The following is a 16581-nucleotide window of genomic DNA, read 5'->3' as shown; positions in this document are numbered from 1 at the left end:
GCACTTGCTTCCAAATCATCTTTAGCTGCCTTTGTGCCAGTGATAGTGAAGAGCTCTCATTTTAGGTTTTAAAGCAGGGAGAACAATAGAAGGAGAACCTCATTTCAAGTGCCAAAAATGTCTGGGCTAATAAAGGACACATATATTGTCAAAGTTGAGTCCGGAGTAGATGTTCTTAAACCATTTGCTAAAGAATACTTTAGTGGGTCCTTAAATACCTACAATTGTTTGTGTGTGTGTGTGTGTGTGTGTGTGTGTGCGCGCGCGCGCATGTGTGTGTATGCACTTGGGGACTGGAGGCACCGCCTTTGTTGAATTATCAAAGGGGATGTTAAGACCCAAAAGTTTAAGAAACCCTGGAAAGATTAATTACAAAACAATTTTAAACTACTACATTTTTATCATGATCTCCTTGGCTCTTAATACTTCAAAGGGCAACATGGTAACTTGGAAAGAATGTTTGCTAAACATTTAGGTGACATGACATCTTTGAATCTCAGTTTCTTCAATGTAAAATCAACAGCTAGTAGAAGGTTGAAATTTGATACCACAAGTGAAAGTACCTGCAGAGTGCCTTGTAACTGGACAAGTACTTATATATGTAAGGTACCTTCTTCTGCTTATTCTTTTTCAGAAAATGCAAGCATGTTGAAAGCAAGTAACAATTTCTCCTTTAAAGTTTTGTTTTATTAATCGTAGCATACTATTAGTAAGTATGAACTAATGTACATTTAATAACTTCTTACAATAACTTCTGTTGAATATAATTATTTGAATTTGCTTTCACTATATTATTATATAAATATTTTTAAAAACTAAATGATACTTGCACACATACTGGGAGCTAAACTTGGCTAACGGAGAAGAGTAGGTAGAGATATATCCCCGGGAAAGAATAACTAATTTCTCCACTAAAATCAAATTACTTAACATCTATGCATATACAAAAGGTTCCTGACTTAGGATGGTTCAATCTATGATTTTTCAACTTCATGGTGGCACAAAAGAGATACATGTTCAATAGAAACTACAATTCAGTTTTTGAATTTGGATTGTTTCCCAGGTGAGCAAGCACTACCATACTCTTTTGTGATGCTGGGCAGTGGCAGCAAGCCACAGCTCCCTTAGCCACGCGATCACGAGGGTAAACAACGGATATACTTACAACCATTCTGTACCCACACAACAATTGTTTTTAACTTTCAGTAGAGTATTCAATAAGTTATGTGAGATATTCAGTACTTTTATTGTAAAATAGGCTTTGTGTTAGATGATTGTGCCCAATTGCAGGCCAATTTAAGTGTTCTGAGCTCATTTAAGGTACGCTAGGCTAAGACATGGTGTTCAGTAGGTTAGGTATTAAGTGCATTTGATTTACGGTATTTTCCACTTACGATGGGTCTATTGGGATGTAAGCCCCTCATAAGTTGAAGATCTGTATGTAGCTAGACACTGTACTATGAGTTGCAGGTAATAAAAAGTTGGCCATCACAAACCATGTTCCCCAAGGCTATTTTAGAAGAACAAGTTATGTTCACACGAAAGAACAGACCACAATAGAGAGTACAATAGGAATTTAGACAAGGGAGAAGATTTATCTGATGCAAAGACAAGTGGGTATGGGGAAAGCCTCGTGGAAGAGGCAGTGTCTGATGTGAGTAAGGTTTTGACGTGTACAGGAGGAGTGAAAGGAATGAATGAAGACATATAGGCATGACATCATGGGGGCACAAACTGGAAATAAAGAGCACTTGGTTCAGGCTGATCGTAGGGTAGCTTAAGGGGATTACTGAGAAACTAGATAAGGAAATATCTCACTGCCTGATGCATATTACTTATTAATAATACTTTTAGACACAAGTATTGGGGCATCTGGGTGAGCTCAGTCAGTTAAGCGTCTGACTTCAGCTCAGGTCATAATCTCACGGTTCATGGATTTGAGCCCTGTATCCAGCTCTCTGCTGTCAACATTGAGCCCGCTCTATATCCTCTATCTCCCTCTCTCTCTGACCCTCCCCAGACCCTCATGCACTCTCAATCTCTCTCCCTCTCTCTGCAAAGTAAATAAACATTAAAAAAAATAATAAACACTAGTATTTAACTTAAAAAGAACATGGATGAGAACTTAAAAATAAAGACATAATGAAGGGGGTGAAATATTACATAAATCTGACCGTCAGGAGGCCATTGGCAACTTTCAAAATAGCACTTTTATAAGTGTTTTCACTGGAAACACTGGTTGAACAGAAATACAGTTCTTGAGCTTTATTATTTCTATTTTTTTCCATGTTTCAAAATCTCAAAATAAGTCTATTTCAATTGTAACTAATGAAAATAAGGTAGCACCAGAAAATGCCTTTTGTTATGAGAAGTCAACTTTGACTCCTAAATTTGTACTGAGTTACTGATAACACTGCCCACCCACTAAACTAAATATTTTTTTTACATGGTTAGAAAGCAGTAGATTGACTTCATGCTATTTTGTCAAATCTACAAAAATGCCTACAGTTCATTTGGCATCTAATAGTGCACATCCTCCTGTTTTTCATTCCTCCTCCATCTCTTGAACAGGCAATTAATTTTTCCTTTCCCTGGGAGACGTTTAAAGGAAAGGAAATAAAGTCATAAATCAGTTTCAGTCATGAAGTCATACATATATTTCTTCGTTGGACTCTGAATTTGGTCATTTTTCTCAGAAAAAAAATTATTTCAACTTAACAAAGACTAAATTCGGAAATCCCTTAAATTTATTTATCTTCCTCAGTTGCACTGAAATGAAAATTTAAATTTTCTAACTTATTTTCTCTCTTCGCAGAAAGGCTTCTCAAAAGCAGGTCCATAACTTAGTGAATTCATTTCACCTATGAAGCCACTGGCAGGTATGATGTCAGCTTAGGCAATACCAGTCTTGGTATTCTGACCCGTTTCTTGCCAGAGAATTCAGTTTCTTCAGAAACCCAGCTAATAGACACTTTCAATTTCTAACTGTTATTAGGATATTCTCATGCACTAAGTTATCAACATAAAGAAACCTCGAAATTATAGAAATTTTTATTATACTTAAGATCAATTGTACTAATCTATATTTCGTAATTTCTTAAAATGAATTATTATATTAACATTTATTATCACTTATTATTCAGAATCATTATTTATATAGTTAAATATTTGAAGGTTAATAAAGAAAGATAGTAGAATAAAGGGTTTTGCTGTTCTTGCTCTTTGTTCCCTCTTCTATTTGGTGTGCCTGTTTCAAAATCACAGAATCTTGAAATTTTAATATTTCAAATCTCCAAACCACACTCAACACATAATAATAATAATAATAATAATAATAATAAAACAAGCCAAAAGAAAAAAGAAAAAATTGATGCTGAGGTTTTCGTGATCCAGGGGAAGAGTTCCCAGAGTGGGCCACTTGGATTTGCCTACCTCCTCCACTCCCTCTGCCTCATATACTAAAGGTAGAGACAAAGAAGCCAAATCAAATCCTTCTTTGGTGTATTTTATAAAAAGAAATTGTATTCAGAAAAGCAGTAATGGTATATAATAGAATGAACATGATTTTCCAGAACCAGTATCTTTGTCTAAAAGCAATATATAAAAAGGAAGGTAGACAGAGATCAATTTTTAGCTATAAACCTTGCCTTTTTCATTGATCTCCTATTTTAATTTGCTAAAATAAAATTACATGGCTATCGAGTCAGACTATCTAAATTTAAAGATAACAGATCACCTGTTAAATAGTATACTGGCACACAGATGCCCCAGTCTGGCTTATTGCAACTACTCTCTGTTGGTGAAGTGGCACATTTGCAATCCCCATCACAGCCATCTTAACCATTTCAAAGCGTATTATTCAAGTGTACATCCCTACATGGCAGCACTTGAGCTCAGCATCAAGAGGTTTGTGGGGAAATCCTAGAACAAGTGGTCAGAAACCCTAAATGGTGAAACTGACTTGAGGATGCTCAAATAACCTGAGGTTTAGATTGGCCAGCTCCATTGGCTTTCTAACTGCCTGTGGGGAAAGCCTCTCTGGAAACTCTTCTGAGGTTATTGGGGAATCCTAGGACAAACACACTGCTTGCTTTTTGGGGAGGACCTGCCCCAAACCCTACCCAGGTAGGTGTCTCACAACCCAGTTGGACTAAAAACGCTTCAAGAAAAACTGGATAGACACATTCACATTTGTACTTTCACCTATGCCTATGCACAGGGAGCAAAGATATAAGTATGGTCCTCTTTCTCACACCCCAACAGATTCTGCTGTCCTCAAAATCTTTTTGTAGCCGCAGTGACTACAGTGAAGGGAGTTATCAGGATCCATGTTGGTACTGGGCTAAAAGCAGGATTTTTCATGCCTTGTATTTGGGGGAAGGACGCAAGTAACAGTATACAGAGAGAATACTAAAGTGGTATAGGGCAATGCCCTTTGTAGGTCCTTGACAAAATCAGTCGTGGAACAGAGGTTGTGGATAGGAGCTGACAAGAGCTGGCCTGTGAATGGACCCGGCATTCCGGGGAAAGGGAGTGGAGGGTGGAAATCAATGAAGTAATTGACGAGAGAAGATGATAAATGAAGGGAGAAGCAGAGACAAGTGCTGCTCAACCCAAGCTGAACTCCAGGAGATAAGAGAAGTTTCTCCTCTAATCTGAGACTCTTACTAAAGGTTCAGTATTGAAGTCGGTGTTTGACATTGAAATGGGCACAGACCCATCCTGACAACTAGGGAGGGAGAGGACAGAGGAAGGCAAGAGAGGAAAGATTTCTGATTACTTCATCAAGCTACCTCCAAGGACCTGCTGCTCCAAAAACCAGAAAATAACCAAGTGAAGGCTGAAGTAGAAAGATAAAAGTGCAACTCCAATTATTTCACATTTTGAATCTTCTTCAGTGTCTAAGCAAACCTGGCATTGCAACGGTCGATTATCTTGAAGAGTATAGAGGCTGACCGTCTTCTTTGTTTGCCCAGTAACACCGCTCCTCTAATCTCAGGCACTTGGCTGATTAACATTTCAATCCAGTTGTTGCTCCTTTTCCCTTTGCAGAATGCAGCAGAGATATTCCCCTTCTTCCCCGTGTATTGCAAACCCCATTACTAACCGCGCGGAAAGAACCTAGCGACGTGGGGGAAGCTAATAATAGCCGGGCGGCTTACCTTCTCGGGATGGAGTCAGCGCAAGTCCCAGCGCCCGCTGCCCCCGGGCCGCAGTGCCGCGGAGCCGGCCGAGTGCCTGGTCAGCTCCGCCGGCCCCCACCCCACCTGCCGGCTGCAGCAGCTGCTCTCGCCGCCGCGCTCCGGCAGCATGAAGTCATCCCCCGCCCCGGGCCGGATCACCACATTCCGTGCCAGTCGCGGGGGGAGAGGGACCTCTCCCGGCCGCGGGGAAGGGAGTCTGGAAACTGCTCCCGACGATCGCTACCCCTCCGGGTTTTAGGTTTCTTTCCTATTAATGCTTTTACGGAGGAAGCGTTGCCGGATTGTAGACCGAGAGACAAGAGCCAGAGGGACTTTCTCTGCATAGCGCCTTTCCTCCGAGAGCTCCCCTGTCACGCCCGCTGTATGGACAGCTCCATTTGACTGTGTGGGTTTCCCACCCTCTTCATTTTCCTTATCAGTATTGTTCATTTCGCTGAATTTGAGACTGGGATTGTCTTTTGAGATAAACATTCAAACGCTCCGGAAATGTTTTAAATTGGCAATTAATCTTTCTAAACCCCTTGGAGCACGCCTCACTTTCCCCCAACGCACACGCACAAATGCGCACATGTACACACACAGCCAAACCACTCACAATCATGAAAGCTGGGACCTCTCACCCTGTCGCCTACGTAATAGAATGGGAAACTCCCAAAGGAGTGGAGAAGTAGGACCGACCAAAGAAAGCACTCGAGGAAACAGAGGGGTGGCCCTAGGATTTTGTTGCTGTTTAGTGGTGCACTTAGTGTACAGATGTTGCCTCTAACACCCTCCCCCCCCCCCGCAATTGGGCTGGCTGCTCTGGTGACAGCTATGATATTTGGAAGCCAAGAAGCAGAATCCACATGGGCAGATGGCTGTATCTTCTTTTTGCCTCCGAAGGATTTATCAGAATTGGCCTTAGGAATAATGTAAGCAAATACACATATAAGCCCCTTCTTAACCTTTTTTTAAAATTGGCACCAGCTATTAATCTGTCTCTCTCCCTCCCTCTCTCTCTCTGTCTGTCTCTCTCATTTTTTTCTCCCCGACAACCCCCCTCCCGTCACTACCTCTCTCCCTTTCTTTCTCTATTCTGACCCACTAAGTGGTTTGGGGATTTAAGGGAGAAAAAAGGGCCAAGGATTGCCCTCTTTATAGCAAAGCTGGTGCTTTTTTTCTCCCAGTGTTAAGCCATTCCCAAGTAGAGATGTTCTTTGACACTAGAGTTCAGTGTGAATGGAGTTTCCTCATTTAACTTACTTTTGGAATTCCCATCACTAGGTACAAGCCAGTTTTACCTTGTGGATTTGAACAGCAGCATAAGCATTGCATTGCATAAGGCCAGGGAAGCACATTTGATTCATGAAGAAAGCTCCCTCCCATCCCTCTGTTTAGCAGTTCCAAAATTGGGAGGTAGTGTAGCAAACAGAATTCCAACAAAAATCATTAAGAATTCTTGGTCCTAGAATGCATGCTTTTTGGAAGCTGCAGCAACCTAATTTATATCTCTGAGCCTCAAATTTATAAAATTAGGCCATTAATATCACCGAGGTTCTTAATCTGTATCACAGAGTATGTAGAATCTGGATGGGAATATTACATCTTTAGTTTTGCTAATCCGTAATTGAAGTTTAGCATTTAGTATTTCCTTTAAATATAAATGCAGGCAATGAACCACAATAATATTAGGGGAACCTGTGACTTTGTCACCAACAGAAGTCCCAGATAATTTCCTATTTCAGTTTTTGTAGATATCTCAAAATCACTATTCTGATGGTACAATCAAATCATCATCACCTTTTTTGTTTTATTTAATACACTATATATATTCTTAGAATGAGTTTAGATATACGGAAAAATTAAGGAGATAGTACAGAGTTTCCATATCCCACTCCCAGTTTCCTCTATTATTAACTTTTTACATTAGTATGGTACCTTTGTTACAATTAATGAACCACTATTGCTACATGAATATTAACCAAGATCTGTGCAATTTCCTTGGGATTTACCTAATGTCTTCTGTTCGTTTCCAGGCTCTCACCCAGGACACCACATCGCATTTAGTTGTCATGTCCTCTTAGACTCCTCTGAGTTATGATAGTTCCTCAGTTTTTTCTTGTTTTCGATGATCTTGACAGTTTTGAGGAGTAGTGGTCAAGTATTTTGTAGCATGCCTCACTGTTGTAATCTGATGCTTTTCTCACCATAAGACTGGGGTTATGGTTTATTGGGAGGATGACCACAAAGATAGAGTGCCAATTTCATAATGTCACATCAGGAATTTATACTATAAATGTGATTTATGACTGTTGATGTTGACCTTGATCACCTGAGTACGGTGAGCTCAGATTTCTCCACTGTAAAGTTACTCCTTCTTCCTTTCCATACTGTGCTTGTTGGAAGAAAGTCACTATGTGAAGATTATGCCTAAGGAGTGGAGAGTTGTCCTCCAGCTTCTTGATGGCAGAGTATGTACATAAAGTATTTGAAATTCTGCACAGGAGATTGCCTATTGTCCCCAAAATATTAATTTATGCAATTTGTTTATATCAGTACAGATTCGTGCATATTTACTTTATACTTTGGGTCATAATCCAATACTGCTTTATTTTGTTCAAATTGTTACAGCTTTATCCATTGGGAGCTCTTTTTGTTGGCTCCTGTGCTCCTTTGATGTGTGCATGTGTGTGTTATTACTTTTTTTACTTTCTGGCATTACAAGGTGCTCCAGGCCCATCTTGTATATTTCCTGCTCCAGACCTACAATCAGCCATTTCTCCAAGAAGTCCTGATTCCTTTTTATTGGAGAATGGTAATAGAAAACAAGATCTGGGCTTAAGGTGTGGTGGTTGCTAAGGGGATATCATTTTTTAGGCTCTCTGAGCAGAAATATATATTTGTAGTAAAAAAATATATTTTTACTATAGATATGTGTACATATTTATAAATATTGCTAAATGTAACTATCATACTTATATTGAGCTAAATATGAGTTCATACTAATGTCTTCAAGTGTAATCTGTTAACACATAGCTCATTTTAGTTTCTTCTCCTTGCTAATTCATAAATTCCTACAACGAGAGTAAGAAATGTGGCTCCAACAATCTTTCATCCATTTGCTCAACTGTTCAATTCCAGTGTACACATATAGCAATATAAGAATTGTTGGCCCATTACCTCAATATCACTATTTTTGAGTATAGTAGTTTAATAAACCATTGTTACATCTTGTTATTTAGTGAATTTAAATGCTTGTATATTTCTATATCACCAATTTTGTTTTAAAAATATTTTAATAACTGCATTTAAAAATTGGTAATTAGTTTCCTTTGAAGTTACATATATTATATGTATGAATTTTAAAAGTGTTATTTTAAGAAGAGTTACATAAACTGCTCCAGATTGTTAAAGAGAACCATGGTAAAAAGGAGGTTAGGATCCCATCCACAGAACATTTTTTTTGAGGATATTATGAGATGATGCGAAATTGCCCAGTGCAGGCAATGAGGGGAGTTCATGCTTGATAAGTGTTACCCTTGGCCACTTGGGCAGGCTTCCATCTTCCTTTAGAGTTTTGAACACCTGGAAGACAGAATATGCTAAATCCTGTGCTTAATAATTTATAATTTATTTACAGGATTTGCTAAGTATCAGGTGCTAGAGGCAAAAGTCCATATAATGTTAAGGAGAAGGAGGAAGAAAAGGTGAGGGAACCAGAAGACTGCGATGACTCCGAAGTTCGGGGGTTTTGTAGTTGAACAGATCTGAGCTCAGATCCTTTTATTCACAATCCGATTTTGTCTCATTTTTGAAATAAGAAGAACAACGGCTATTACATTGGCTTGTCCTCGAAAGTGAAAGTAGATATTTGATCTTTTCCTTTAATTTTTCTGAGGCTGTGGAGATTAAGCGTGGCAACTTGGGACAGTCCTAAAACATATTCTGTTGTATATGGTATAATTTCCATTCTATGAAGCCAGACTCACTGGAAGTATAGACAGTTTCTCGTGATAATTTAAGTTCCTTCATCTATCAAAGTACTCTTGTCAGGTGTTTTTACTCATGGTAGAGAATCAGTGTTGATGGTGCTAGAGAAAAGACAAAAATTAAAGATGTAGAATGGCAGAAACGAACTGTTCAAGTACTATACCATGACAAGAGGTAAAAGGGAACTAGAAAGAAAAGGAATAAAAAATGAGAAATGTTTCATGTCAACATATAGAGCTTGAATCTGTCTTTTCACAACCTGACATACACCAGTATGCCAGATAACTTCATGAGTAGAGAATAGAGTGAAGTGAAAGATAATTTTTTTTTACGCTATGACTTCTCATTGCACAGTCTTTTAAAAAAAAAATAACCTTTTGATCATGACTTTGAGGTCTGCAGTTCTTCCTTTCAGATATCCTGGAATTAGAGATCAAATGGCCTAATGATATCATGAGTCTCAGCAAGGGACAATGTGAAACCAGAGCCAGAGGCCCTGTGTCCCTGAAGCTGTTGGCAGTGGAACCAGTCCTTTGGGTTAGGGAGTTGTTCCAGAAGAGACTCATTTAAATGCAAATACACTGTCAAGGAGTGGTAACCAAGTATAGAGTATCTCATTAACAGCCATTAACAATTTAGCAGAGATTAGCTTCTCAGATTTATTATGGAGAGGAGTTGTCAGGGTGATTTGGCTCCAACGTCTGTCACCCACTGACTTGCCAGGTCTCCTGCTCTCATCACTCCACAGGAGTGTGCCTAAAGCTGGAAATTTGGTTTACTAGAAAAGAATTGGGCAGGTAGTACATGACACTCAATAATGTTTCACATAATTTTGATTTATAAGAAAGGTTAGGAGAATTTCTATGAAGTAGTGTGTGTGTGTGTGTGTGTGTGTGTGTGTGTGTGTGGTGGCTGCTGACTAATCATGATCCACAGAAATCTTAAAAGTTTATGACAAACATTTCTTTCAATGAGGTAAGAAAATGTATCATGAAAAACATATACAGATGTAATTCAAGGGTAGCAAAGTTATAGTTACAGTAAAAGTTGCATTCAAATAATTATACATAGACTAAGATTTCCTGCACTAGTAAAAAGTACTGATACAAGAGTACAAGGTAACAATCATTCCTATGAAGATGGGTACTAGATAATGAATAGTATCAGCAGATATAACCAAAAGAGAAAAGAGCACTACAAACAGAACAGAAACTGTTTCTTTAGACATTGCTAAGAATTCACCTTGTTTTTACTGGTGAAGATTTGACATATAATACGAGATCAGTATAATACAGGGAGAATTCTGTGATTGGAACTCTATATTTAATTGTGAAATGTATATTTGCTTAAGTAAAATGCTTAGTAAACGGCGTATGATACATTCAACAGAGTGGTGTAAGTAATTCTCAAGTACACCTTTTTTGTTTATCATCATTATGAAGTCATGAAGTAAAACAATCTACTTAGGCAATGCTCTTTAAATCTTTTTAATTTTAAGTCTTTTAAAGACTCTGACCAAGCCAATAAATCCCTTCTGCAGAAAGTACTCTTTTTTTTTTTCAACGTTTTTTATTTATTTTTGGGACAGAGAGAGACAGAGCATGAACGGGGGAGGGGCAGAGAGAGAGGGAGACACAGAATCGGAAACAGGCTCCAGGCTCCGAGCCATCAGCCCAGAGCCTGACGCGGGGCTCGAACTCACGGACCACGAGATCGTGACCTGGCTGAAGTCGGACGCTTAACCGACTGCGCCACCCAGGCGCCCCCAGAAAGTACTCTTTAATGAAAACTTTTCTATTGTAATGAATGGATTATTAAATAGTATTTATAAAGAATTATGTTTCTACATTTCTCCATTTTTCCATGAAAAAGGAATATTCAATTCTTCAAATCCAATTTAGTCTAATAAAAAAAAGGAATTTAAATGTGATTTAAACATAGTTTTCAGTGAACTGTGTTTGGTCTGCAGAAAGTTGGTATTTATTCAGCAGGTATTGATGGAGTGTCCAATACGTGCTGTTCTAGGAACTGGAGATAAAGAAGTGAATAAATGAATCTCTTCCGAATGGAACTTATGTTCCAGTAGAACAGGACAATAAGCAGACAAATATTGCTTTTTAGTTGGTGAGAAGGGCCATGAAGGAACAGTATAATGATGCAAGGGTGGGGGCAATTATATATATTCCATGGACATTTGAGCAGAGACTTGGAAGTGTGAGAGCATGCTATGTGAATATAGTCAATCCTTGAACAACATGGGTTTGAGCTGCGTGGGTACATAGGTGGATTTTTTACAATATAGTACTGTAAATGTATTTTCCCTTATGATTTTCTTAATTAATTTTCTTAACATTTTCTGTAGCTTACTTTGTAAGAATATAATATATAATACATATAACATACAGAAGATGTGTTAATTGACTGTTTATGTTATCAGTAAGGCTTCCAGTCAACAGTAAGCTATTAGTTAAGTTTTAGGGGAGTCAAAAGTTATGCATGGATTTTCAAATGCACAGGATGTTGGCATCCCTGACCCCCATGTTGTTCAAAGGTCAGTTGTACATTGAAAAAGAAGTTTGGCATATGTAGGGAGGTGGGCTTATACTTTCTGTGTTAAGACTATAGAAGGCTAATTTGTTTGTAGTGAATTGCTCAAAAGGGGAAATTGTTAGAAGATGAGATTAGAAAGGTAGGTGAGTAACAAATCATGTAAGACCTTTTTTGGCAGTGGCTAAAAGAAAGCTTTAAGGGATTAGAAGTTTGTTTTGGGACATGCTAAATTTGTGATACCTATCAGGTCTTAGCAGAGATGTGAAGTATAAAATGGCTTTTCTGACATTCAGAGAGAGATACAATGGCTGAAGTAGAAAATTTGTGAATCATCATAGTATTTAGTCTTTAGACCAGATGAAATTACTTTGGAAGTGAGCATAGGCAGAGAATAGATGATGCTGGAGGACTGACCAATGCAGTATCTAGAAGATCCAGCAAAGGGTACAAGTCAGCAGAGATAAGAACAATTGTTCCAGAAGTCAAGTGGAAAGGTGTTAGAAGGAAGAGGGAGTGATTATTAGTGCTATGCCACTAGTAGATTGAGTAAGATGAGAACTGATAATTTAGTCTAAGATTTGGCAACATAGAGATAATTAATAACCTTGAAAAGAATAGTTTCTGTATAACGGAGAGGACAAAAATCAGCAAATGGGAGAAAGGAAGTGGAAACATTAAGTAGTTTTGAGTGATTTGCTATAAAGAGAAGCAGAGCCATGGAGCATTAATTAGAGTGGAGTATGGGACAAAAGAAAGTATTTTTTTTCCCTTTAAAATGGGAGGTATTACATCTTTATACACTGATGGGAACATCTAGCAGAGAGCGAATAATTGATGATGTGAGAGAGAAGAGACACAATAGAAGAAAAATCCCTGATTAAGTAAGGGGAGAGGGATCCAGTGCAGAGTGAAGGGTTTGGCCTGAGATCGGGAACAAATATTTCTTCTGCCAAAAGAAGGAAAGCAGAGCATATCGTTTCTGATAGACCCAAGTAGGTTGGTAGACTTGATGTTTGGAGCTTGTGGAGATTCTATTCTGATCTACCTACGTTATCAATGAAATAAGAAGCATCTGAGAATTTAGAAAGAGGCATAGGTGTTGGAGATGTAAGGAAAGAAAAGTTATGAAATTATCACCTAGGGAAGAGGGAAAGAAAATTGATTAGTCAGTTTTCTGCTAAGTACTAAGAGCTAACATAGGATTAGTGATTATAAATTAAATGAGACCAATTAGCAAGGTTGCTCCTTTTTCTCCAGCCATATTTAGCTGCTCGGCACAGGTACTGAATTGGCATAAGATTCTATTTTGCGAGGGTTGGCATTTTGCACAGCCAATACAGCTGAGAGTGAGGGCCAAGGGACTTACTTCAGAGTTCACACAAAGGAGTGATTCTAATGATGGACCATGGACTGTAACAGGGTGAAGCAAGGAACTGAGGAATTAGACCTTGAACACTACACTTGATTTTAACTGTATATTGGATCACAAGAGCTGAAAGTCCTGACTCAGAGTGGTATGTTAATAGCAAACACAACTAGGACCCCCATGGTTCACCTGGTCCCACAGGAATAGTGTTTCTTTCAGCTTAATTCCTGACTGTAATTTCTTGGCACTTAAGTCAGTAGCATCATCTAAAGTGAGGTGCATATTTTTGATAAGTCTTTCAGAAATGCATTTTACAAAACTTTTTTTAATTTTAAAATTGCTAGTATAGAAATAAGTATAACAGAACTTGCAGTGTTTTCAAGTGTTTTGCAAGTTACACTTGGCTTTGACTTGCAGAGCACTTCCTCTAGCATTGGAAATAATAAAAAATAGAAATTAAACAAAACATTTTATCTTCAAAGAGATATGTAGTCCTCTTTTGTTTTGTTTTGTTTTGTCTTGTTTTCTAATCTGGGCCAAATTTCACTATTGACTTCACTTCCATTTTTTTCCCTCCAATGTAAGCAGTACATGAAGGCTAATTTTCCCCCCTCACTGTGTATATAAAGGCATGTTTGCCCCCTTGTGGATGATTCTGTAACTGTCACCAGGAATTTTTCTTATTTTCAGTGGGAAAAAAAAAGACTGAAAGTACAGATATTGTGGTCAATGGGAATTATTTTTAAAGAAACATCAAGAGACTGACCAAAAGAGGTTCAAATCACTAGATATTTAATCCTCTTCTATAGTTTAAAAACTTGGGATGATGTTAAGGACCACACTTTAACTGAATCTGTAAGATGGTGGTCAAAGAAGTTAAAAATTTGACATTCTTTTTAAATATGGGAATGAAGAATTATGAGAGAAAGCTAGTCTCACCCTTATTTAAGTATTAAAATCCTTAATGTTTGTAACTTAACTCAGAAGCATGAGATGGCTTTTCTTAAATTAAAGATTATATAAATATAAATAGAGGAAAGCCTGACATTGATTAACTTTTACTTGCTATGTAGGAAATTGTACGAGTTATGAGAAAGTCCATTCTTAAGACTGTGTGCACATCAATGAGTCTAATGTTTCATTAAGAATTTTCTGTAACTTACTAGAAGAAGTAACTTCAATGTGCTTAACTAAGCATTTATAATATACCTCCTAGAGAGCAAAGAGTATCTTCTAACAATCATTCCTTCTTTTTTTTTCACTATTTCATTCATAAAAAAATATAAACAAGAAAACAAACTTTTGAAGACCTAACTATGTGCTTGGCACTGTTAGGTCCTGGGACTAAGATATAGTTGTTTTCCTTAAAAGAGTTGCAATTTGATGTAGAGACAAAAATTGCAATGAAATGTTATAAATTTCACTGCCAAAGTTTGTACATGATATAAATGCAAGCAACATATTTTAAGTTCATTCTCAAGGGGTAGTTCACAGAGGTTTCATACAAGAAAGGGCCTAAGCTGTCTTGGAAGGTCTTGAAACAGAGGAAGAGTGGGAGCTGGCCACGAGAGGGCAAAGGTAGCCTAGTCTTAGAAACTAAATGTACACAGACATGAACTTGTGGCTTATGTACCCATGCTTAAAGACCTAATAAGGACACTTGCTGATAGCTTCATCATCATCACCATCACCATCATCATCATGTTAACGGTAAATGAATGCTTATTGTCGGTCAAATAAACTGCATGTAGCACCTACATATAGGTGGTTTTCTACTGTCTACCTTATGCGTTCAACATTATTATTATTTTACACAAACAAAAATGAAGGCTCAGAGAGGTAATTTGTTCAAATCTAAGTGTGTGCACTTTCAATAGCACTCACTGAAACTCTGTGCTTAACTGGTTAAGAATGACTTGCTCGTATGTAAGATCTCAAATAGTGGTTGATAAGTATAATAATCTCATGAAAGGTAAAGTGAAGTAATCTACTTTAATGTTTATGGTACCATTTGGTGAATGCACTTAAGTGCCAAAAAGGAATAATGAAAGTGAGAAGTACGCAAAAAATAGAGCAAAAAGTTCATATATGTACGTCTATGGGGAGCAAATATTTTTTTTGAATGTTTAACTTTTTGGTACATAGCAGAATATCACATTCATATCATCGTTAAGCAGCATCAGATATAGCATCAGATGTGCATAGACACACAAATAATTCACATTGCCTGCACATTATAGATAAGCACATACTCTCATAGTTCTGTACAAATGAAATAAACTGGAATTTCTCATTTACTTAACAATTAGTATATTTGAATCATGTTAGGTGAAGAATTATTGATTGGAAATTTTATGTTTGGATTTTTTACACATAACAACAACTTTTTTTAGACGTAAAATACCATATTCAACAAATGGGTTATTATGCTGGAGAAAGTGATCAATGCAGTCAAGTGCCTGGAATCTAAGCACTATGAAAAGTAACTGAAGAACTGAGAAAAGATGAGATAAAACAAGACCAGGAGGCAAAGGTGATGGCTCGAATCTACATTAGGAGTTGTCCAATGAAAGGGATTAAGTTTTTCCACACTGAAGATTTTAGACCAATTAGCCAGGTTTAGGTGGATAAAAGGATGAACATTTTAGCAAGTAGAACCTTTCAACTGTAAAATAGATTGCATTTTAAAGTAATGAGCTTCCTGTCACTGAAGTGTTTTAGCAGAGATTGAAGCTAAGAAGTTGGAAAAGTAAGAGTTTTTACAATGAGAAAATTCTTTGATTCTATGTTACCAACTCCTCATAAATTTGTGTAGTTCATGCGTTCCACTCGTGACACTTAATTGTATGAAGTCTTTAAGTGGCCATTCAAAGTTGGCTGTTTCCTGTGCCACAACTCAAGAATGTTAGCCTTCCTTCTGTGTAAATCTCATCTTCCCCACTGAATTAGCATTATCACTAAACAACGAGATTTCTTTCTTAAAGAAATGAAAAAGAAGAAACACCCAAACTAAGTTTTTACAAAATTGTGTTATCAAATTTAGTTAACCAAAAAAACTTCAAATATAGCAGCATGAGTTCCTATATACCCTTTACCCAGCATCCCCCAATGGTAAGTTTATGTTATCATAGCACAATTATTGAAACCAGAAAGTTTATATTGACACAATACTATCATCTAATTTTTAGACTAATATTCAAATATTGTCTATTTTGCTGTGGTCCAGGTTCAAATCCGCGCTCCCTTACTGCATTTATTTGCCGTATCTTCTCATTCTTCAATTTAAGATAGTTCCTAGGTTTATCTTCGTGACCTTGAACTAATGGAGAATCCTGGCCAGTTATTTTGTAGAATGTTTTTCAATTTGGATTTGTTTGATAAATTTCTCATGGTTAGACTGAGGTTATGTATTTCCTGACAAGAACACACCACAGGGAGATATTATGCCCTTGGCAGTGCACCATATCAGGAGATTCAAGAAATTCATATGTC

The 16581-nt window shown here is 37.5% G+C and overlaps 1 protein-coding gene across 2 annotated transcripts in view; it reads right to left on the bottom strand.

The window, feature by feature from the left end:
• PKIA (cAMP-dependent protein kinase inhibitor alpha) overlaps positions 1–5277 on the bottom strand; it is a 94945-nt gene extending 89668 nt beyond the window's left edge. Inside the window, exon 1 of one of the 2 annotated variants that reach the window (XM_058699910.1) lies at positions 5163–5277. The gene's annotated coding sequence lies outside the window, so the exon portion shown is untranslated. The remainder of the gene's footprint in view (positions 1–5162) is intronic. The other variant, XM_058699911.1, reaches the window with a different exon arrangement.
• Between the last annotated feature and the right edge of the window lie 11304 nt (positions 5278–16581).

Source organism: Neofelis nebulosa, chromosome 14, assembly GCF_028018385.1.
Source record: "Neofelis nebulosa isolate mNeoNeb1 chromosome 14, mNeoNeb1.pri, whole genome shotgun sequence".
NCBI lineage: Eukaryota > Metazoa > Chordata > Mammalia > Carnivora > Felidae > Neofelis > Neofelis nebulosa.
The sequence above is the reverse complement of the archived record's forward strand: the minus strand, read 5'-3'. Positions and strand labels throughout refer to the sequence as shown.